Source organism: Nomascus leucogenys, chromosome 3, assembly GCF_006542625.1.
Source record: "Nomascus leucogenys isolate Asia chromosome 3, Asia_NLE_v1, whole genome shotgun sequence".
NCBI lineage: Eukaryota > Metazoa > Chordata > Mammalia > Primates > Hylobatidae > Nomascus > Nomascus leucogenys.
Window position 1 is genome coordinate 8,377,478 of NC_044383.1, and position 22,876 is coordinate 8,400,353.

General features: G+C 49.2%; 1 protein-coding gene across 9 annotated transcripts in view; it reads left to right on the plus strand.

Annotated features, from left to right (window-relative positions):
• CTBP2 (C-terminal binding protein 2) overlaps positions 1-22,876 on the plus strand; it is a 173,972-nt gene that overhangs the window by 16,165 nt on the left and 134,931 nt on the right. For 2 of the 9 annotated variants that reach the window (XM_030805747.1, XM_030805712.1), the window contains exon 2: positions 22,606-22,817. The exons of 6 other annotated variants lie outside the window; for them this stretch is intronic. The gene's annotated coding sequence lies outside the window, so the exon portion shown is untranslated. Of the gene's footprint in view, positions 1-20,532; positions 20,626-22,605; positions 22,818-22,876 lie in introns of those variants that run through there. One more of the 9 variants, XM_030805725.1, reaches the window with a different exon arrangement.

The window sequence follows — 22,876 nt, forward strand, 5'->3', positions numbered from 1 at the left end:
CTTGGGTGGGCTTGGTGGTTTTCACCAGTGACTCAGTCAGTCCCCAGAGAGGCCCTGGTACCTGGGGTTGGGGGTGCTCAAGAGGATGGCTTCTGGAGCAGGGGGATCCCCAAGGCACCCCTGGCTAGGAGTCTCCTGCGGGCCCCACCCTTCATCCCGATGGAGAAGCCCTAACATCTGTATTTTTAGCCACCTCCTCCAGGGGGTGCCTGATGCAGCCATCCCGAAACCTGCCAACAGCAGCACACAGACTGGCTTTCTTCAAAAACAAACCACTCCCCCCAACACACACCCACACACTCGAGTCTAGTTATTGAACATTTGGCATGAAAAATGGTTGAAAGAAGGTTTTATATAACTCAAATAACCCACTAAATTATTTGAAACTTGGAATATGGATTTCTGCTGTACTCATCCTCATTCTCTGAAGAGGGATTCTCCCCTCCAACATTACCAGGCATTCCTAGGAAGGCAGGGGAGATTTCCTGGGTGTCTGTTAAAATTGGAGCCAGTTCCAATTATTCAGATGCACTTGACATTTCACTCTTGACCAGGCAGCAGTGTGTATTGAGATGAGACTGGGCAGTGTCAGAGCATACCTGCTAGAAAAGAAATTGGTTTTGCAGATTATATTTTAGTAAAATCTGAACTGCTCAGTGAAGCACACTATTACAATCTATGTACACAAGTCAAAGATGGATGCCACAGTCGATGTTTTTAACATTGGCCCGTGTGAGCGAGAACATAGATCAGCAAAAGGGGCATTTACCTCCCACTGCAGGCAGATATGCTTAACCTTCAGGAGCGCCCCTGAGGCCCTCACTTGTGCCTCTAGCCTGTTTCATCATGATGCAAGCTGATTTGGGAGTGATACCGACTGTTTTAGAACTGAGAGTGAACTCGTTTTGTGGCAAATCCTTTTTATCTTGATCAGGGAATTTATTAATTAGTAGGCTTCAGTGAGGCTGATAACCTAGCTTGTTTCTGTTTGCAGAACTACTTTGTTATACATTGGCTTATTTTATTTTTAGTAACAACCCTGTTGTGAGGCAGTGCGATTATTTCCCACTTGAGGAATTGGCAAGCCGCGTAGACTGGGCTCACAATTAATGATCGAGTGAGATCCGAACTGGTTCTCCTCCACCAGTACCAGGCTGTCTAGAGAATGGTTGTGTATTCACATAACCCTATTCTAGGGATGAGCGGGTGTGTGCAAATTCGAAGGCCAGAAGGGAAGCAGGAGAATCCAGTTTCAAGAGTCTGGAGCCTTTAGCAGGAGTCCCCCGTGTTGAAAGGTGAACTTGAAAGAGTATCCACGGGTGTCCTTAGATGAAGAAGGATTTAAGGGACTCTGTTTGCCCCTTGATACAAGGTTTGTAACTGGGGTCTTGGGCAGAAAGGAATTGCTCTTCTTGGTTTGAGTGACTGCTTTCTGGGGAGCATCTGGGTGCTTTTTGAATTGCATGCAGAGCTATTTATGGTGAGAGAAATTACGTCCTGACTAATTGGCCCAGGGCTAGGTGTTTTGGGGCTCTGCATGGAGGCCTCTGTGCAAGGAGCTTGTCTGCTTGAATATGGAAAGTGATAGTCTTTGGGGCCCTGGCAGTTTCTTTTGGGGCCGCTTTTGGACTTGAGTTAGCAAAGAAATGACTTTATGATTTATGGTGTTCATGAAGAATACCTATCCGTTTTCACATAGACATCTTAATAGAGATTAAATACAAAATAAAGTGGGATGCATGAACAGAGATATTCCCATAAGCAATATTGTAGTTTTAGGCAGTGTAATTATGTTTTGTACACTTCCCAATTAAGCAGTTATGCATTACTGGGGAAACTACCTTTTAGAGATTTAGAAAAGCTTTAGAATTTAGTAAATCAAATAAAAATAGGTATACAATATTTTAGATGTAGGGTTTAAACATGTTACATGGTGTGATAATGCAGTGCCATTGAGGTGAATTTTTTCTGTCTTTGAAATGGAGACTCACTCTGTAGCCCAGGCTGGAGCACAGTGGCGAGTTCTCGGCTCACTGCAACCTCCGCCTCCCAGGTTCAAGCAATTCTCCTGTCTCAGCCTCCCGAGTAGGTGGGATTACAGCACTCCCAGCTAATATTTGTATTTTTTAGTAGAGACAGGTTTTCACCATGTTGGTCAGGCTGGTCTTGAACTCCTGACCTCAGGTGATCTGCCTGCCTCAGCCTCCCAAAGTGCTGGGATTACAGGTGTGAGCCACCACGCCTGGCCGGTTGAGGCGAACTTGCTTCTTCTCAACATTGCCTGTGGAATGAAGGTGCACCCCTACTGTGTGCAGGATGTCGTGGGGGGCTGCCGGGCTGCAGGGAAGGAAGAGCAAGGAGGGTTTATCTGGAGTTCAGCAAAACTGGTGGATTTCCGCGAGCTGGGGTGGGCAGAGGTGGCCACATTAGGTTTGGAGTTAGGCTGAAGTGGGTGTGCTGAGGCTAAATGTGGGAGAGGGAACCCAAGGTAGGAGCCTTTCAAGCTTCCATGTCCTTTCAGCTCCCATGTCCTAGCCACTAAACTACGGGAGGTAAGGAAATGATTTTCCCTGAGTAAACCGTCTGAAGTGGAGCTGCATCTCAGGCAGCCTCTGCGAGCATGTGCCTCACAGAATCCTTCCTCCTGGTGTCTTCTGGGTGTTCATGATTTCACGGAAGCCTGGTGGGGTGTGTGCTGGCTCAGCCACCCCTCAGTTGCAAAGCTCTTGGGGGCCGCAGAGGATTTCGCAGTTCACTGCGTAAAGCAAGTCATTTAATTTTATCATTTGCTTTTTGAGAAGGATCAAGTTTTCAAAATCCTATGTAGAAATAATTTATATACAGTAAAACACCCTTTAGCATGCAGTTCTGCAAGTCTTGACAATCGAGGCGTTGCCACCGGGTGGTTGCGGAACCATCCCATCACCGAGGAAAGTTCTCTGTGCTCCTGTGGAGTTCATGCCTCCCGAGGAAAGTTCTCTGTGCTCCTGTGGAGTTCATGCCTCCCCGCCCTGACTCCCAGCCCCCAGCCACCACTAATGAAATCAATCCTTTTTGATAGTAGAAGGGCCAGCCTGGGAAGTGTGAGGAGTTTGGTAGATGCTGGTGTGAGAGGCCAGTAATTTCCAGGACATTTGTAATATCCAAGGATTTTGCATGAGCCCCAGGGGTGCTCTGGTCACAGCAGATGGACTTGGCTTGGATGACACCCTCCCTCTCCACAGTGCCATCCTAGGGATGCCTGAGACTCCAGGAGCTTGGCTCGTCTGGACAGGTCGGACCAAAAGCCAGTCACTGCAGTCTGAGTCTTGTCTGAAACCAGCAGACAACCACCTCCTCCGCAACGTAGGCAAACCGCCCCCGCCCCCTGCAAACCCAAGAGTGGGCAGTTCTGGGCCACACTTGCAGGCCCTGGTGCATCTAAGGCCATGCTCCCTGGGCTCCCCAGGGACACTCACACAACAGCTGCCTCTCCACACTGTGTCCCACCAGCACCTCTTGGAAAGTGCCTGGGAACAGGTGCCTCTTCGTCCACCATAGCCGCTGGCTCCAGGTCCAGAGGGACTGTGAGTGACTGCCAGGCCAGGGCCGCTTTCTCCTTTCTCTGTGGGGGAAGTGGCTTTGGAGGGAGCCGGGCAGCGTGCTTACTGTGTGCGTGTCGTGTGTTTGCCATGTGCTCGCTGTGTACTTGCTGTGTATTTACTGTGTGCTTGCCATGTGCTTACCGTGTGCTCACTGTGTACCTGCTGTGCATTTGCCAGTACTTGCTGTGTATTTGGTGTGTGCTTGCCATGTGCTTACTGTGTGTATATTGTGTGCTTGCCATGTGCTTACCGTGTGCTCACTGTGTACCTGCTGTGCATTTGCCATGTACTTGCTGTGTGTTTACTGTGTGCTTGCCACGTGCTTACTGTGTGCTGTCTCCCTGGTTGCTGTTCCGTGCTCCTGTGACTCCTGGGTGGTCTGGGGCAGTTGAGCGCCCTCAGGTCCCCATTTGTTTTCCTGAAGGTAGAGGCCTGTCAGGATGGCCACCTTTTTGTGGTCAAGAAGGGTGGTTTGTGGAAAGTCCAGAGGAACGAGAGCTTCTGAGGTGGGGAAGGTCAGCTGGCCCGAGGCTGGTGCCGGCCCCAAGGGTTGATGGCCATGCTTGCAGTCCTGGGCTCCACTTCCAACCCTGCCAGCTCCTTATGTGTCAAACAGGACACGAGTCGCTAGTTCCTCTCACAGGAGGAGGTAATGAGAAGGCGCTTGGAGGCTTGTGCCCAGGTGCCCAGCAGAGGAGATGCTTGGCAGGAAGTCCATATTGCACTCTGGGATATGAGCTGCAACTGACTCATTGTCTCATGGTTTTTGTTTTTATTTTTATTTACTCTTTTTTTTTTTTTTTGGCGGGTGGGGGGACAGAGTCTCACTCTGTTACCCAGGCTGGAGTGCAGTGGTGTGATCTCAGCTCACTGCAACCTCTCCTCTGCCTCCCAGGTTCAAGCGATTCTCTTGTCTCTGTCTCCCGAGTAGCTGGGATTACAGGCACTCTGTCAGGCCTGGCTAATTTTTGTATTTTTAATAGAGATGGGGTTTCACCATGTTGGCCAGGCCGGTCTCAAACTCCTGACCTCAAGTGATCCACCTGTCTCAGCCTCCGAAAGTGCTGGGTATGCAGGTGTGAGCCGCCGCGCCCAGCCACTTCGTGATTTTTAATAATTCTTTTTGTTTTTTTGAGACAAGGTCACACTCTGTCACCCATGCTGGAGTGCAGTGGTGTGATCTTGGCTCACTGCAACCTCCACCTTCTGGGTTCAAGTGATTTTCCTGCCTCAGCCTCCTGAGTAGCTGGGATTACAGGCGTCCACTGCCATGCCCAGCTAATTTTTATATTTTTTGTAGAAATGGGCTTTTGCCATGTTGGCCAGGCTGGTCTCGAACTCCTGACCTCAGGTGATCCACCCACCTTGGCCTCCCAAAGTGCTGAGATTACAGGCCTGAGCCACTGCACCCGGCCCTTAATATTATTTTCTTTCAGTTGGGAGAAACTTGAGATGAGTCTTGGAATTTATAAAATTGTTAAGCGGGGGTCACTGCATTTGCTAATTTTCTGGTCGTTGCCCGAAATGTCCTTTCGGAGCTCATTCTTTGTCCCCTTCCCTCATCACATCAGTCAGGCTGAGGGCAGGTGGAAGCGGCAGTCATCGTGATTGGCCAAGCCCCGACTGGCATTCTCTTGATCTCGGTGCATCTTGTATGCATGCATTTGCAGTATGAGAAAACCCTTTGATGCCTTTGAGCTCAGACTAAATGTGACCTTGATTCCTGGCCTGAAATTAATGTCTAAGCATTCTTGGCTTCTTCTGGGTGGTCGTCTGTGAACAAACTGCCACGCAGTGAGTATGATGGAAACATACCCTTCAGGACATACATAGCTTAGCAGATTTCAGCGGGGCTTCCCAGTGTAGTGTGAGGACACTCGGGTGCATGGGGTTAGTAGCTGAAAGGTGGGCGGACACCCCATTGTGTCCTTCTTAAGGGTTCAGGGACAGTTCAGCAAGGGTTAGGGAAGGGGTGTGCTAGACGCTGAGTGGAAGTTGCGAATGTGTGTGGCCACCGGTCTGCTTTCGGATGCTGAGAGCAAAGTTCTTTACTGCCTGGAAAGGTGATCTGGGGACCTTTTCACAGTTCACCAGCCACCTGTGCTCTGTGATGTGCGTAGGGCTGCAGTTCTAGGCAGCCACAGGGCCTCATGGTGTCCTGAATACAAGATGCTTTCCCAGGACCCTTCTGGGGCTCCACATCTATCTCCACACTTTGGGTGGGGAAGTTGCTTCCCTTGGGTGGATCCAAAAATTCCAGCTGACTTAGAGGGAAGTGAGTTGAGAGCCCCTCCAGTGGTGCTTGTTCAGGTGAGTAGCTTTTGCTATTATATGCCCAGGCCCAGCTGGCCTAGACTGGAAGCTCCCAGAGTCCAAAAAACAGGCTAATGAACAGTCGAGAAAAAAACAAGGCAGACAGTCTTTTGGGGGCGTGCAGTATTAAATCACTTTGAAAGGGGACCACTTAAGAAAATCCTCTGCTCTCATTCAAGAATATTAGAAATACATTAATTTGGTAGAATAATTATAATTGTAGCTACCATCTTTTTTTCTTTTTTTTTTTTTTGAGACAGTCTAGCTCTGTCACCCAGGCTGGAGTACAGTGGTGCAATCTCTGCTCACTGGAACTTCTGCCTCCCGGGTTGAAGCAATTCGTGCCTCAACCTCCCGTGTAGCTGGGATTACAGGTGTGCGCCACCACACCTGGCTAAATTTTGTATTTTTAGTAGAGACAGGGCTTCACCATGTTGGCCAGGCTGGTCTTGAACTCCTGGCCTCAAGTGATCTCCCCACCTCAGCTTCCCAAAGTGCTGGGATTACAGCATGAGCCACCTCGCCTGGCCAATAGTATCTACTGTCTGTTGAGTGCCAGGAATGTGCCAAGCAGGGAAGATGGAGATGTATTTGGTGGATGCATAATAGTAATGGCTAATGCGCCGCTCACAGGCTAGAGACAAAGTAGACTCAGAGAAGCTCAGTGACTTTCCCAGGAACACACAGCTCTTTGGCAGCTGCTGTATGGAAACCACAGTGGGACTCATCAAAAGCCGGTTCCTTTGCACAGTTAGCCGAGTGAAGAGACGGACGGGCACAGGTATGTTGGAGTTCTTAAGTTCGTCATCTCGCACCCAAGAATCAAGGTCGCAGGGTGAAGCTCTGTAGTCCGGAGCCTGAAAGGCATTTGACATCCTGGCTGGAAACATACATTTTTGTTTTACATTTATTTGGGTAGTGGTTTGCTGGTCTGATTTTTTTTTTTTTTTTTTTTAACCATTTGGCTTGGAGAAATTTTCCCTTTGGTTGTGGTAATCACCCTTTCCTGATATGTAAATTGATTACAGCGGCTCTTTCCAACCTTGCACATTTGATTATCCACGAGCCTCCTTCTCTGCCTCTTAGTTAATCTTATTTTTAGCACAGTCCTTGAAACCTCAGTGTGAGACTGTCCATCTTCCGCTGTTTCTGAACTGCCGAAGGTCATTTTTACCAGCCCCGTCAAACGCGGACGTGTTTCAAGTCAAACACAGCCATTTGAACGAGTTTCAAACAGTTGCCTTTCAAGTGTCAGCGCGGTGGGGACAGGACCTGCCGCATGAGGTCCGTGTTGCTTGGGATGGTCTCGAATCACCCAGCGTGACTCCGTTGGCTCCCTTGGTTCAGTCGGCTCCAGGACGAGTGCACTTGACCAGAAGCTCCAGCGACACTGAGATTATAAGGGAGCCAGGTGAGCGGAGGCTGCATTGTGGACACCAACTGAGTCTGGGTGGGAGGAGGCACCAGGACCTATCAGCAACCTGCCCTGGACTTTGTTTCCTCATGTGTGTGTCTAGGGCTTTGCGGATGATTTGCTCCAGGTGGAATTAATGCTGCAATTGTTACAAGAGCATCTCTGGCTCCGCTTCTGAAGCCAATCACCACCTCTGTTTTTTTAAGTTAGTGAGAGGAGCGTGGCTGGCTATGAGGGTGCAGAGGTGCCCCTCATGCGGTGCCCTGGGGTCTTCTCTGCAGCTGAGTCTTCTCAGAGGCCACGTGAGTCAGTAGCCCCAGTGGACTCCGGATGTTTTGTGAGCCTTACCTCGATAAGAATAAAAACGTTTTGGTGTGTGATTTGATTTGTTTGCTAGAAGATTAGTACAAAAGCAGGAAGGAAAAAACGTGGTGGAGGTGATTGCGAGAGGCTGGCAGAAGGTTATTTACGGATTTTTGCTGACAGTCCTTGTTGAAAGGAATTCCCTGTGAGATTTATGAAGCCTTTCCAATTTATTGTCTTTCCAAGTAAGGTAAGCAAATAAATAAGTTATTCTATTTTATTATAAACACAGCCAATGTAAAATTAAAAATAAGAGGAAATGGGGCTCCATTTTTTTCAGCCTAGTGTGTTTCAGGAAAGCATCTTGGAGAGGCTTTTTGTTTTGTTTTTGGCTCAAGCACTTTGTGCATTTAAAAGATAAAGTCAGTGCCTTGATGTTGTATGTGCAGGTCACCATCCTTGGAGGGAACTGGTTGCAGCCTTGGTGGGGTTGACAAGATGGTGAGGACAGAGGAGCTGGGATATTCAGGACCAGCCCACCAGAGTCACCAGGAACTCCCAGGCCCCTTGGGAAATAAGGCTGAGGGGTTCCCGAGACTCTGCTCTGGGTTCGGCCACAGCCGCTGCCCCCAGAAGGGACTCTGAGTCCTGAGGCCCACGTCCTAGCAAACTGGTGACATCTTCCTGCATCCTTCTTCCTGTCATCTTGATTTCTTTGTCTCTTCTCCTTAAACTCAGAAATTGTTGGTGCTTTCAGTATCTTGGCGAATTGTGATTTTGGTGATACAGATGTGTAAGGACCCACATGGGAAATTCAGATTTTTAGGTAAAGAATAAGCAGGAATATGAGATCTTGTTGTAAACAAACCTCTCGTTTTCGGCGGTGATGTCAGTGCTGAAGATTTGGGTGGGTCAGGTTTGGTGACCTGTGTCCCGCTAAAGGCAGCTCCTGCTCCTGACACGAGCCCGGAGCCCATTTGAAATCGCCCCTGGCTCTTTCAAGGCCCTGGGCAATGCCATCAGGGAAACAGCCTGTTACCATTTTGGGAGAATGTTTTACGTCTCTGCCCCTAGATGTCCGTGTGCTAGTGAAGCTATTTTGGGGGGACTAATAGGCAGCCTTTGGACGGTGTCTTGTAACTGACTGTCAACTGATGACTGTTCAAGTTCGTCGGCCCCTGCTATGTAGTAGGTGCATGTTGAAGATTGAGTGAGTCACATTCTCTGCAAGGGTTTGTTTTAGGAACAAAAGAGGCCTAAGTAGGGAGGCTTGGAAGGTGCTGAGGGCATAATTCCTGCAAGGATGGGCTCCATGGGGTTCATTTTCTTTCTTTCCCACATCCTCCACAGTACCTTGTCCCATTCCAATAGGCACACTAAAGAGGAGGGCCTTTCTTCAACTCAGAGCTAATGAGCTGGGCACCAGGGGTTGGGGTGGGGGAACAGTGTGGCCGACGCTTTTCTTGGGTGGTGGCCTAAACAAGCCTGACCTGCTCCTGCCTGCAAGGAGCTGACCACCCAACCAGAGAACAGTGGGCAGGCGATCAAGCTGGGTGAGCCAGACAAGGGGATGGGTCTGGGGCCTGGGGAGCCCCACCCATGCACCCTGAGGTCAGGGCTGGCCTTTCACAGGAGGTAGGCTGTGAGCTGTGAGGGTGAGGGGCCAGCCTGGGCCTCCCTCTCACCAGCTCACCCTCCCCTAGGAGGCCACCCCCTGCCTGGGTCCCACCAGCCCCTTCATTCTCAACCTTATCTGGATCTGAGAATCACCTGGAGAGCTTTGAAAACAGATCCCAGCTTAATCCTACCCTCCGCTTCTGCGTGTGTGGTCCACAGTGGCATCTGCCTTGGTAATAAAAAGTTCCCAGGTGACTCTAATGAACAACCAGGTAGGGAAACACTGCCCAGCCAGCACCCCTCAGCTGAGGCCACTTGTCCTGTTCTGCTCGTGGGCCGGAAGGGATGGGCTGGAGAATCAGGTAAGTCCTAACTTCCCTGCCCCACAGACTGGGAGCAGGGTCAGAGGGCAGGAGGCTGCCCTGGGAGGCCGACTCCTTAAATGCACACCTGACTGACAGGTACGCTCCTGCTGTGGGGCCAGGCAGGAGAGCAGCACCAGGGCACCCAGGGCCACACACCGAGAAGTGTCCCGAGTGGTGAGCCAGCTGTGGCCTGGCTTCCCATCAGCAGGTGAGGGTCATCTTTCAGGCCTGTTTCACTTCCTCAAAAGAATGCAGTGGAATGAGCCCCGTAGGGCGAGGTGCCTGTGCACGTGGGGATGGAGAGGAGGGCTAGCTGCTGGGATGCCAGAAATGAAGGGAGGCTGGGATCTTCCTGCCTTGGTCCATGTGTAGCTGGAAGGAGAAAGCAGCTGTTGCCTAGGAGACAAAGCTGGAGGGCTTGACTCAGACCGTGGACCTCTTGAGACTTCCTTCCTGGGTGGGGGATCAGCCCAGGAACCCCACGAGGCGATGGAGGATGGGATGGGGAAGGTCAGACATGCTTTTCTACAGAAAAAGAATCTGGCTTTCCAGTGTCTCAAGGGATTCCGGGACCTTACATTTTTTTTTTAGAGCCCTCAGATGGGAATCCTTGGCCTACAAAGGTGGGAGGCTGTCTTGTGGACGGTGGGGAGAGGGTCGTGGAGTAGGTGCTGCAGGGAACAAAGGACACCTGGAGGCATTCCTGGGCATTGGCTTCCTTCCTGGTGGTTGGGCTTTTGTAGAAGGCAAGAGTCGGAGAGACTGGGGACTTGCTTTCCTCCCGGGGTGCAGGAGGAAGTAAACATAACAGTGATACCTGGATCAAGAAGGTCTCCCCTCTGGCCCAGCGCAGTGAATGGGAGCACACTAAGGCATCCATGCACAGTGTAGTCTCGCTGCTGCTTATGACGGGAAGGTTTGAGGTTGTGAACGTCGGCTAAGGTCCCTGGGGGTTGGCTGTTGGAATGAACGTGGGTTCTAGTATTAACGTGGGTTTTAGTATTATTGAGGGTTGAGTATACCGGGGGCAGGGGGCAGGAGGAGCTAAGCAGCAGGGTAGGTGAAGCGGGGAGAGCTATGCCTGACTCCCTCTCCAGGTTGGGAGGGAACAAGGGGAAAGGCTGGGGGGAAGATGGGAGGAGGCCTGGCCACATGCATCTGTACTGTTAGCTCCTTTCCCTGAGGACCCGCAGAGGTGGCCCAGGGTGCTGGGCGCTTCAGCCTCCCTCACAGTCAGCTTCTCTTCGTCCTCCCGCGCCGCGTGTCTGGGGCTGCTGTGGTGGGGTGGCAGAAAAGGAGGGGCTTGCCAGCCTGGTTCTCCAGCCTGTGTGGGCTTCGGTTGGTCTGCCTGGCAGAGTGCTCTTTGCTCAGAGGAGTCACCAGCAGTTGCTGGGAGCGGTAGGATTATGGTCCCTACCTGGGGTTCAGAACAAGAACTGTGCTGTGAATTCCCCTGGTTGAAGCAGGGGGCCAGGAAGCAGAGGGACTTGAATTCCCCACCAGGAGGTCCCTACAGAGGCATGGACCTTCCCTTCTCCCTGCTTCCTCCTGCCCTGTTGTCTCTGCTGAGCAGGGCACGGGGGGCTTCCGCTGGGTGCACTTGAGTTGGCCTAGATTTGAATCTGCTCTTACTGCTGTGGACTCTGGCATGAGACTCTAAGCCTCAGTCTCTCCACCTCTGAGTTGGGAATGATAACAGAATTACTTGATGTTGGTCGTGTTGGCTGTTGGCGATGGGTTTGTTAAATCTGGTCATTGGGGCTGCTCAATATTTGCATTATCAGAATAGCATGCAGCGAGTAGCTAGCGCTCCAGGACATGGCTTCGGAATGTGTCCATTTGTTCCTTCTGATCGTGTCCTTTTCAAATCTGATCTGTAGTTTGTTTCTTGCCTAATATCCTACCTGCTAAGTTTTACATGCCTTTATGTGCATTTCTTTTTGGAACCACATTTTATCACCCATGCATAAAGAGGCTGCTCCAATCTTCCAGCCGTGTTAGGCAGTGCCTGCCATTCAGAAGTCGGTTGTAGTCTTCCACATGGTCGGCTGAATAGGAATGAGGCGCTTCCCTGTCCCGTAGAGCTCACAGTGTGGAGGAGAGATGGTATACTCCTTCTTTAGGCTTTGAGAGTCTTTGTAAATACAACTTTGATTAAATTTGTTCATGTTGGTTTATTATTTCCAAGGCAAAAACAGTCATTTCAAAAGACTAGACTAGCCTCTTTAAAGTGATTTAGAGTTTACAGTTGTGTTCAAATGCGTGCTAATTACGCCCTCCAAACAACGAGCCTCTGTTGTCAGATGGAGAAAACAAAGGATTCAGATGGAAGGACTGCTCAGACACCCTCCGAAGAGGTGGCCCTGCCTGCGCTCCTCCAGGCTGCAGAGTCCCCCACCAGCGCATGAGCCCGTTTCCCTGTCCCCTGCTTTTGAGTTTCTGGCCTGATCGTTGCACGCTTGGCTTCACTGCTACTTTGTGAAACTCTTTGCTGAGATTTTAACTTGGGCACTACTTTCAGGGCACGATGGGATCGAGACACATTTTGGGGGATGGGTAGGCAGGTGAGCGGATCTGAGGAGGAGGCTGGGTCTGCCTTGACCTGTCCTCTCCCATCTCTAGATACTTCCCAGCAATCGGTGCTTGATGCTGAAGGTCATACTGAGATGGAGGCTATGGGCAAGAGTTTGAATCTGTGTGGTCGTCTTTGGGTGCTCACCGACCTGCTGTATGTGGATTTCCATGCACCAGACACATGCTCTTAGAATGTGCCTGGCAGCTTGAGCAGGATTGAGGGATCTAGAGCTTTCTCCTGGCTGCTTCCGCCACAGTCAAGGAGATTTAGCAAGCAGATGCAGGGCCAAGTTCAGGGATGTAGGCCACAGGCAGGCCGTTTAAATCCAGTCATCCATTTTGATTCTTCTCTCCTTGCGGTATCTGTCACTTGTCAAAAAAGACTTCGTCTTCTGGGGCTGTCATTCTAAGCGTCATTTTGCCATACTGTTAAAATTTTCCGAGTGTTTGCTTGATTTGTGTTTATTGAAACTAAATTCATTAGGATGATGTGAAAATAGCACTCCGCTGTTTACCAAATCGGATTCTTGTTGTTGGTATTTCAGTACATCATCTGTTCTCACTTGAATGTCGTGGAATTTGTTGGTAAAGTGCTGTGCAGATGAAAACCCATATTTTAGTGGAGTTTTTTTTTATTCAAATAAGTTTATAAGTATTATATACCCAAGGTGCTTGATTTGCCATTTGATGCAGTCTGTACGGATGTGCGAATACTGGTGCTTGGCTTGGGCTTTGAGAGTTTGGGGGTGTGCTGGGAGACAGCTGCAGGGATTAGGACTCTACCAGGTGCCGAATCAGAGGCTGCTTGGAAGTCCCCCTCCTCCAACTCCGCCCCTCGCCAGCTGTTTGACTGCTGCCAAGTCCCCCAACTCTGGGGACCCCAGGCCTTCATCTGTGAAACGGTCATTCCTGTGTTTCTGACAAGGCTATTGGAAGACTTCATTGAAGACACTGTATTGGGTTTTCAGCACTTGAACATCTCTGGACTCAAGTTGTGTCATAAAATTGATCACAAGCCACAGTTTAATTGACGGCATTTTTTTTTTCTCCCTTGGTGGTTTATAAAATGATGCTGGTCTAAGGTTTGATAATGTCTTAGACTTAGAACATGAGCCTGTTTTTGCAAAAGTTTTAGAGTTTGGCATTTTCCAACAAAAAGGCAGTTGCTGGAAATTCCACTTGTTACCAGAGGATTTACTAGTTGCATTTCTAGAGTTGTTGGCCTCTCTCTTCTGATTTGATTCAGTGGTCAGATCATCCAGGGTTCTTGTGTTCAGAGTGCTATAATGCCTCCAAAATAAGCCTGACCTAAGACTGAGACAGAAGGTGAGTATGGTGGAGACCACCAGGTGTCCACCAAAGGGCCCTGCTTCCTTCCACCACCCCAAGTATCTGTCGGAGGCTCCATGATATTTCCCACATGGAATGTGGGTGGCGCAATGTGTGTCGCTTCCCGGCAGCAGTAATTAAGAAACAAGTGTGCCTTGCCCAGTTTTTCTCCTGTTGACTGTCAGCTGGATGTGGAAAATCCAGCAGAGAATGCCTAGGTGCTAGGGGAGGATTCTGGGTGCCTGAAGCACTCTGTGGAGCAGAGTTGCCTATTAGGAACATGAGCCCGATGTTCTTGTGATTTAGAAATCAAATTCTCATGTGTTGAGCTGATACACAATTTTAGGTTTGTTTATTAAAGCAGACAATGTGAACATAAGTAGCATAGTGAGTCGGGTAGTCCCAACCCGCCGCTGCCCCCTCCCTGTCCTACACTTGCTTAGGTTAGATAGAAGGCAGTGCCGTCTCCCACTGACCAGCCTAAATAAACCTCATGGCTTCACTTCACTCATTCTTGCCCATTTATTCACTGAGTCCTGTAGATTCTGCCCCTCCCTTCTGCCCTTGTTTGGGGGCCTCACACCTACCCACATGACATCCACCTAAACACTTTGGGTTCGGCTAGGTGCCCTTAAAGTCTGATTTTCAAACGTTGGAGAAGTTTAGAAGCAAGTCGGGCTGTAAAATTGCAGCAGTGACCTGGCATGGTGTGGCAGCCATGAAGATGCTCCTGATCTTCTGCTTCTGGGAATGTGAGTGACTGGTGGCCCCAGCTGCTACGTTCTGAATCCCGCAGTGGAAATCCAGCATGGCGTTCCCAGACAGCCTGTGCTCTGCGGGCTGCTCCCAGCCGGGGACAGCAGGTGAAGACTCCTCCTCCCCAGCCTCCTGCCTTCCCTGCCATCTCATCTGCATCTGCTGTCAGACTTGCGTCTCCCTCTGCCTCCCCGCCTGTCTGCCTCCCCAAGAAGTCTCTTCCAGAGCTGATCGTGTCTTGGCTTTGGTTTTTGGAAGACCCAAGCCAACACACATTGTATTTGAGATACAGTGGGTCGGAGGCAATACCCAGGAATTTTCTCCAACTTGGACAGCAAGCCCTTTCCCCTCTCTGGGTGGCAGTGTGCCTCCCTCTAAAATGAGGGGGCGATGCTTGGCAGTTTCTAGAACCTGTTCAGATCAAGGCAACCTGGGAGTTGGAGTTCCGCTACTCTTGTCTGGCAGTACAGTCGGTCTCTAAATATGCTTTTATTGTACCTTCCCCACCATCTGGGTGAAGCATCAGTAATGAAAATGGAGTGGAGGCTGCATTGACCTTTTCGAGTGTCCACACACTATATTTTAACTGGGAAGTTGCATGTATTTTCTATACTTAATACTTTAAAAGCCTCTTGGGCCTCTCGAGAGGCTTGTAAGTGCAGCCCACGTGTGACTTGAGCTGGGAACGCAACTTCAGATTGAGAAGTCCCACTTTTATAGGACACAGCATTTAACAGCAGCTGCGTTCAAGTCGTGTGGCATTTAGCAGTGTGTTTCCAAGTGGACCTGTGGTAATCATTTTGCTCTTGGGGAACCGTGGCCAAGGGCTGCCCTGCCTCCAAAGAGGCTCAGCGAGGGAAGGCTAGAAATCCTGTGGGCTGGCCAGGCACGGTGGCTCACACCTATAATCCCTGCATTTTGGGTGGCAGAGGTGGGTGGATCACCTGAGGTCAGGAGTTCCAGACCAGCTTGACCAATATGATGAAACCCCGTCTCTACTAAAAATACAGAAATTAGCTGGGCATGGTGGTGTGCGTCTGTAATCCCAGCTACTCGGGAGGCTGAGGCAGGAGAATCACTTGAACCCGGGAGGCGGAGGTTGCAGTGAGCCAAAATCATGCCATTACACTGCAGCCTGGGCAACAAGAGTGAAACTCCGTCTCAAAAGAAAAAAAAAAAAAGAGAAATCCTGTGGGCTATACCTGGGGGTTCTTTGCCCTGCTTCCAAGCCCTGTACAGCCAGCATGTTGCACATGTCATTGCCCTGGGGTTTTCTTCCTGGGGGCCCTTTTCGGTGCAGGGTCTTCTGTTTCATCAGCCTGCATTAGCACAGACAACCCTGACCGTGTCCTGGACCTCCTTGAACTCACAGGCAGAGGTTGCTGCTCTGTCGTGTGCTGTTTGCAGACTTGGACTTGGAGTAGTTATTCTCCCTGTGCCTCCAGGGCCTTGGTCCTCACAGGTGTTTCTGTGCTCCTCCTTCCAGACACAGGCCTCCTGTGAATCGCGCTGAGTAAAAGGTTCCCAGCTGAGGTTTTGGAGTCTCCTTTGGAAGGTTGTCTTGGTATTGTTTTCAGTCTCTTGTTAGGAAAACCGGACAGGTGGGTCTGATCATCTACAATGAATGTGCACACCACCCCCGGGTTCGGCAGGACGCACTGTGCCCCCAGCCCCGGTCGTCTTCTGTTTGACCACATTTCCTGGCTGAATTTCAGATCTTCACCTGGAGCACGGATCTCATGACCTAAGGTCAACCTGTTTGTGGTTCTTTCTGTTTTTTCTTTGAGGTAAAACTTAGGGGAAGTGTTGGGAGGGAAGTGGGGATTGGTGGGGAAGGGGCTGGGAAGAGCATGAGGTCAAATGAAATGCATGACCTTAAGTGTGCCATTTGGTTAGTTCTAACACACGCACATACCTGCGTACCCCCAAACCCCTACCAAGAGCTACAATTACTCCAGAAAGTCCCCTTGGGGCCCTGCCAGGCTGTCCCCACCCTCACCTCCCTGATCATTTCAGGCCACCACTGTTTTGGTTTCTTTTCCTTCAACAGAGGTAGTTTTGCCTGTTCTAGAATTTCATGTAATACTACATGATACATGTATGTACATTATACACAGCATATACATGTATATATACAATTTAATATGTATATTATGACACATGTACCTTTTTGCATGAAGCTTTTTTCATGCCACACACGATGTATTTGAGATTTTTAAGACATTTTGGGCCAGATTATTCTCTTGTTCCTTTTTACTTCTGAGTAGTATTCCACTGAATGACTCGACCGCAGTTTCTTTACCCGCTCACCCATTAATGGACACTTGGGCTGTTTCCAGCTTTTCGCTATTTTGAGCAAGTGGCTGTGAACCATTCTCATGCATGTCTTTTTGTGGACATATGATTTCATTTCTCTTGGGTAAGTTCCTAGAAATGGAATTGCTGGGTCATGGAGTAGGTGTATGTTTAGTCTTACAAAGTGGTTATAACATTTTATGCTTCCACCAATCATGTATGGAAGTCAGCTATTTTTTAAACCACCCTACAGAATGTTGGCTTTCTGCTTGGGTGGTGGAGTGGGATGGGAGGGTGAGTGGGTAGGGCCCCCTCCTCTCCCTTGACCCCCACCTCCCTACTAGCAGGATAGGGGCAGGGGTCTGCACTGTTGGCTCTGCTGGGCATGGGCTGTGGAGTTCACATGCTCTGGAAGATGTAGCTGTGTCCTCTATATTAGGGTGGGGCCTGTTCTCTTGCTTTTCCTGGCTATTCTGAACAATTCTTGTTCCTTCATTCCTTCCCCGCACCTCCCAATGTTTCTCCCTTCCCCTGCTTCCTCTAGTCCCCAAAATACCATGCTCTGTGATGAAGCTCCAGGCTAGTAAGTCAAGAATGAAGGTCGTGGCCTTTGGTACCTGGTGTGTTCCTGGTTCTTTCTGATATCTGTGCCCACTGTTTTGCATTCATGACTGACAGAAGTGGATTTTTGGAGCCTACTGATGGTCACATGGTAGCACATGCTGTCCTAGTTTGCTTCCGTGTGAGGACGGACACTTGGCTAAGTAGGTGTTCTAAACAGCTGCTCCCAGAACCCAGCATCTGGGTGTGCCAGCCTCATGGGCCTCGGGAAGCTACAGCCAGCTCTTCCAAGTCTCTGGGGTCATTACTTTTAGAAGCATGTTTTATAGGGTTACTAGAATGTTCTCTCAAGTGGATTCCATTTTATGTATTTATATCCTAACTCTTTCAAGAAAGTTCTTTGAGGACTCAAAAAACAGGATGCCGTAATAGGGGTTGAGATTGGGGGAGGGCCAAAATTGGTTTTAAAATGCAAATACAGCAACCAAAAATTTCACGACAGTTGCTATAACAGATAACTTAAGTTGGGCGGCTCTCTCTGAGTTTAGGGAGGGATGACGTGTGTCCTTCAAGGAAACGCCTTGCCACAGGGAGCTGCGTATAGGGCATAGTGACGGCTGTAAAGTGCTCTGCCACCAACCATGGTCTGCCAACTGATGCCAGGCCTGGGTTCCCACAACTGCTTCTTGTGCTTGAGATTGCTGGAAAGAGTCAGAAGTACAACGTGGAGGGATGTTTAGAGGAGGCCATTCCGTGCGGGTCCTTCTAGGGATACCGTTTGATTTAGGATCAAATTTACAATACCTCACCAAACACTGAGCCAATTGGTACAGGTCTATTCTCCCAAAAAATTACTGATCTCAGCGGGGCTTTTGATAGGCGTTTGAGAGAAGATGATTGACATTCTACTTTCTTCCCAGGAGCTGACGTGCAGGGCTAGCCCTGGTGACCTGCCAGCCTCTCAGATGTGCAGGTGGACAGTGATTGAGGCAGGCCTGTTGGTTCCAGTGACACAGACATGAGATCAGAGCAGGATTGGTCTTGTTTGGGTTGTTGATGGGGACTGCAAGGGGTGAGGCAGTGATGTCAGTGGTTACGGGTGAGCTGAGTTGGAGGGGTTGATGGAACATGCAGTTGGACAGAAGTATCTAGAAGGCAGGTGGTAAGGAGCCTCTGGAGTGCCTTTGATTTGAGAGCATGGGCATGGGGCTGAGGCAGAGTTGCCCTCCCTCCTTTGTCCGTGCCTACTTCATGTAACACTCGGCTGTTTCTTGTTTGAACTCCTTGAGGACAAGGTTATGTCTCATTTAATTTCCAGCCTTCTTTACTTAATAGTACCTGGCTTGTTCATAGTTGATGCAGTATTGGGATGGACAGAGTAGAGTAGAGTAGCGAGAGAGAGAGAGAGAGAGAGAATGTGTATGTGTATGCACATGTGTGGTGCAGCAGGCAAGACAGATGGCAGCTGAGAATGGGCTATTGGCTTTGACCATCAGAAGTGCACACAAGCTCTTTTGGATGTGTGTGTATGTGGAAGATGTGAATGTGGTGTGTAAATATGGAAATAGCTATAGATGTGTATATGTGTGTCTATATAGCGGGGGTGGGGGGTGGTGATCAGAATAAAAGCTTGATGGCAAGGATCAAATAAGGAATGTTGGTGCCTAGGGGAGCAGACAGTAGCTTCTCCAGGGCTGAGGCCGGGAGGTGCGAGTCCATCTGCCCTAACAGGGAAGGAACAAGTACGTGGCTTGTCCTGATTGATGGGCCTGGCCCTGCCATGTACTTTGGTTCATCTGTGGCTTTCTGCCTTTGCTGTCTCCATCCTCAGCTGTACCACACGTCAGTTTGTGGGGCCTGGCCTCATGGATGGCATTTTCTGGCGCTTCCTATCCATACCCTAGGAACAGAGTTCAGCACCCAAGGAAGAGAATTTTAGCCTGAACCCAAAGAGAGAAGCCCCTTAACTCTTGTTTTTTTCACCCCCACACTCTTGATGTCTTTTAAGTCCCAGTGACTTCTGAGTTTGGCTTTGGTTGTTAAGTTTCATGACTGCCTATTTTTAAGTGGAATTAGAGCTTAAGTTACTGAGAATCACAGCGTCTTGCTAGGTAGCATTCCTCTCGACCCTGCCAAGTGAGCTTCTGAGAGGCTAAGTGACTTGCCTGAGGTCACATAGTTGGACAAGGCAGGAAAGCACCAGCAGCTGAGCTGGCCCATTGCGAGGTGTGTCCAGCGGGCCTCTCCCAGGCCACCACTGCACTGCGGTCTAGCGGTACAGGCCAGAGCCCTGGGCTCCTCTTACCCTCCTGCAACCTCCGTCCACTCCTGCTTCTTGGGTGGACGGCATTGGCTTTGCCTTGAGACTGGGTTAGGCATGTCATCTGTTTGGTTTCTCGAATGCTCAGCCCTGACACTTCTTCAGATGTTCTTAGCATCACCCTCGAACAAACATTGGTTGGGGATTGGGGACCGACTTGTTTACACTTCCGATTTGAGTGAAATACCAAGAGGCTGGCAGAGGGACAGCCCCTGAGCTATGGCTCCCTTTCTTAACCCAGATCTCAAGAGCTTTCTGCTGCTTTTGCTGTCATCTCTGCTGGATGTCGTCTCTGCTACCGAGGTACAGCAGTTAGGAAACATTCGCGTCCCCATCACTCTGGTCACTCTGTTGACTGGTTTTTGGACACTGAGTGTCCCATTCACTCTATCACTGTTGACTGGTTTTTGGACAGCGAGTATGTGACATGCATATGACCCATGCTTAACTCACTCGGAGCCATTATCTGAACACTATTTGTCAGGTGCTAAGAAGGCAAGCTTCAATTGACTTAAGTTCCAGTGGGGATGTTTGCTTTTTATGAAAATGATGCTTAGTACCTCCTTACTAAGACAATGGCAGAATAGACCAGACTGTTGTCTTCAGAGATTTCCAAACACCGGATATTGACAAGGTTTACTTAAGTTGAGAAGAGGGCTGAAGTATAAGGCTTATCTATGTCTCTGAGCATTTTAGAAGAAAGATATATCTATGCTCTGTGTTTAAATATAGCATGGTGTTTGCTACTCAGATGGCAAATAAGCAATTGAATATGTAGGTCATTGACTTATGAGAATGAGTTTGGAGGTTTTTTTGCATCTGATTAACACTGTCTTACAATTGGGCTGTTGATGCTACGCCAAAATTGGGTTACACAGAGTTCAGCAAGCCATCTGGGAAGAAAACTGGAAGAATCGTGAGAGGATACCTGTGTCCCCTTAAGGTGTTAGGAGTGTGACTTGGTGTTGAGCCCTGTGGCTACAGCCAGTGGCAGTGGCACCAAGCGCACCCAAGTTACACTGGGGAGAGACACATCTGAGTGTCGTGCGTCTGTACATATCTATCAGGAGGGAGGGGGCAAAGGGCGATACTTCATCGAGATAAATGCCAGCGGTGTATTTTAATACATTCTTGATTCAGAAGGCACTGTTTGGAATTACATATTTAAAAGGAAACTGCCATCCCCTTTTGAAGGTATGTGACATTTAAAAGATCTGTAGCAGAAGATTGGTTTGACAGCTTTGAATTATAATTGAAAGAGTTTTTGTTTTAAAAAAGAAAATGATTACTTCTATTTTAAATGTCATCACAAAGACATAAATATGTTTAATCAAATTATATATTTAATTTATGTAGAATATAATTTTTGTTTGTGTGGAAGAGTCACTGGTTTGTGTGTTTTAAGCAGCTTTAAAGCTAAGCAATGTTGATGATTTGAAAGTGGTTCAGCTTTTTTGGTAAGTGGCTATTTAAAGGTTTATAGAATTTCAAAAAACAGTATTACTAAAATCTGTATATTTTTTATCTATACACATGTACCTAGTGGCACATTTTGGGAGAGGGAGGTACTTTTATTATTGTTGCTGAGAGATAGTAAAGATAAACTGTCGAATGAATTGAAAAAAGTGGAACCCTGAAGCTAATAAAGGCGGAAACAGCAAAGACGCTCCTGCAATTTTCTTTTGGATTCTTTGAATCAGCAGGGAGTTACCGGGAGTGCTAGCATCGAGTATGCCAGCTCTCCTTAAAAGGGAGGCAGCAGGGGAGGCCTGGGAAAAGACACAGACTGCCACAAAGACCTTTCGGGTGATACAAAAGGCTGGTGTGGCGTTTGAGGGCACCAGCAGGGTCCCCAGGCTCGAGAAGCAGGGGCGTAGCTCTGGGTCTCCCCTGACCCTGGCGATCTGCTAGCACACTCCAGCTCTAGAACTTTCTTTGAGCAAGCTGGGGGGTTGGAAGCCGGCCAGCCCAGCGTACAACTGTGTGTGTCAGCTGGGGACAGTCTTGGCCTGTTCCAGCCTGCTCTGTAGTTTCGATTTAGCCAGACTGGGTCAGGGAGTCCTGAAGTTATTACCCACCAGAGTGGCACTTGTCCAGCAAAGAGCTGCCCTGGGGGCTGGTTTTCTCTTCTGGTCTGTCCTCCAGGGCTGCTCTGTCAGGGAACGCGCCCTCTGTTGGGTGTGGCCTGGGCAGCTGGCAGCACCTGGGAGAGAACAATGAGTCAGTCATGCCCGCCCCCAGGAAAGAATTGACGTAGCACGAGCATCTCTGCCAGCTCCAGTGGGAGAAGGTCAGGGTTCAGGAATTGTGAGCTCTGGCTTCTCGAGAGACAGGATGCACCCCGGGGCCCCTGGGGAGCCGGAGGACACGGATCCCAGTTGAGTGCGTAAGCAGTGTCACCAGGGCCAGCCCCTCATGGCCCCTCCTTGTAAGCGCTGATCCCCTAAAGAAAGGAATTGCCCTACTTAGTGGCCAGCATGAGCTAAACCACACAAACCAAAAAATGACAAATCTGTTTGTTATTTTAAAAATTAAACTTATTTTGAAGTAATTGCAGATTCACACACAGAATGAATTCACAGGGTAGGAGAAGGTAATACAGGAGATCGCTTAAACCCTTTCCCTGGTGCTCTCCAGTTATAACATTGTGCAGAGTTCTGGTAATGGCAACACAGCGGAGAAATTGACATGGATAGAATCCATGGATACTGTTCAGAAATCCCTAGTGTAACATGCACTCATTTGGCTGTGTATTTAGTTCTGTGCAATTTTAGCACGGGTAGGTATCTATTTGTACCAGCCCAAGAATCCCCCCCTGTTGCCCTTTTATAGTCACATCCACTTCAGGTGGCCAGGACAGTCCCCAGCTGAAGCACATGGTCGACACACATGGATAGACACAGCTCACCAGCTTCTAAGACCCAGTTTGCTCAAAGAAAGTTCTGGAGTTGGCGTGTCCTACCTACTTCCTGGTCTCTAAGCCTGGCAACCACTAATCCGTTCACCATCTCTCCAGTGTCGTTTAAGAATGTTATATAAATGGAACCCTACAGCATTGCTGCCTTTGGGGATTGGGATTTTTCACTTGGCTTAATTCCCTTTGAGATTCATTTGAGTTGTTGTATGTATGGCTGGTTCGTTTTCTGTGTATTGACTGAAAGATTTTTGACCCAGCCTTAGACCAGAACACTGCGGAAGAGGAAATCCATCATGGAAACCCGAGAGTGACAGGACCCTTGCTTGGTGACAAGTAGAGCTGGTCATGTCGACAGCCCCCTCTTACCTCGTCCCATCTCAGCAGATGTCCATGGGGTCGTATTGGGAGTGACTTTTGTACCGGTTGGCTTGGCTGATTTTGGAAAGAGCGGAGGAACCGCCTTCACCTTGTGAGTTTTGTTCATCTGTGTTGCATGTTTTTGCACAGTGTACATTGAAACGTGAAGAA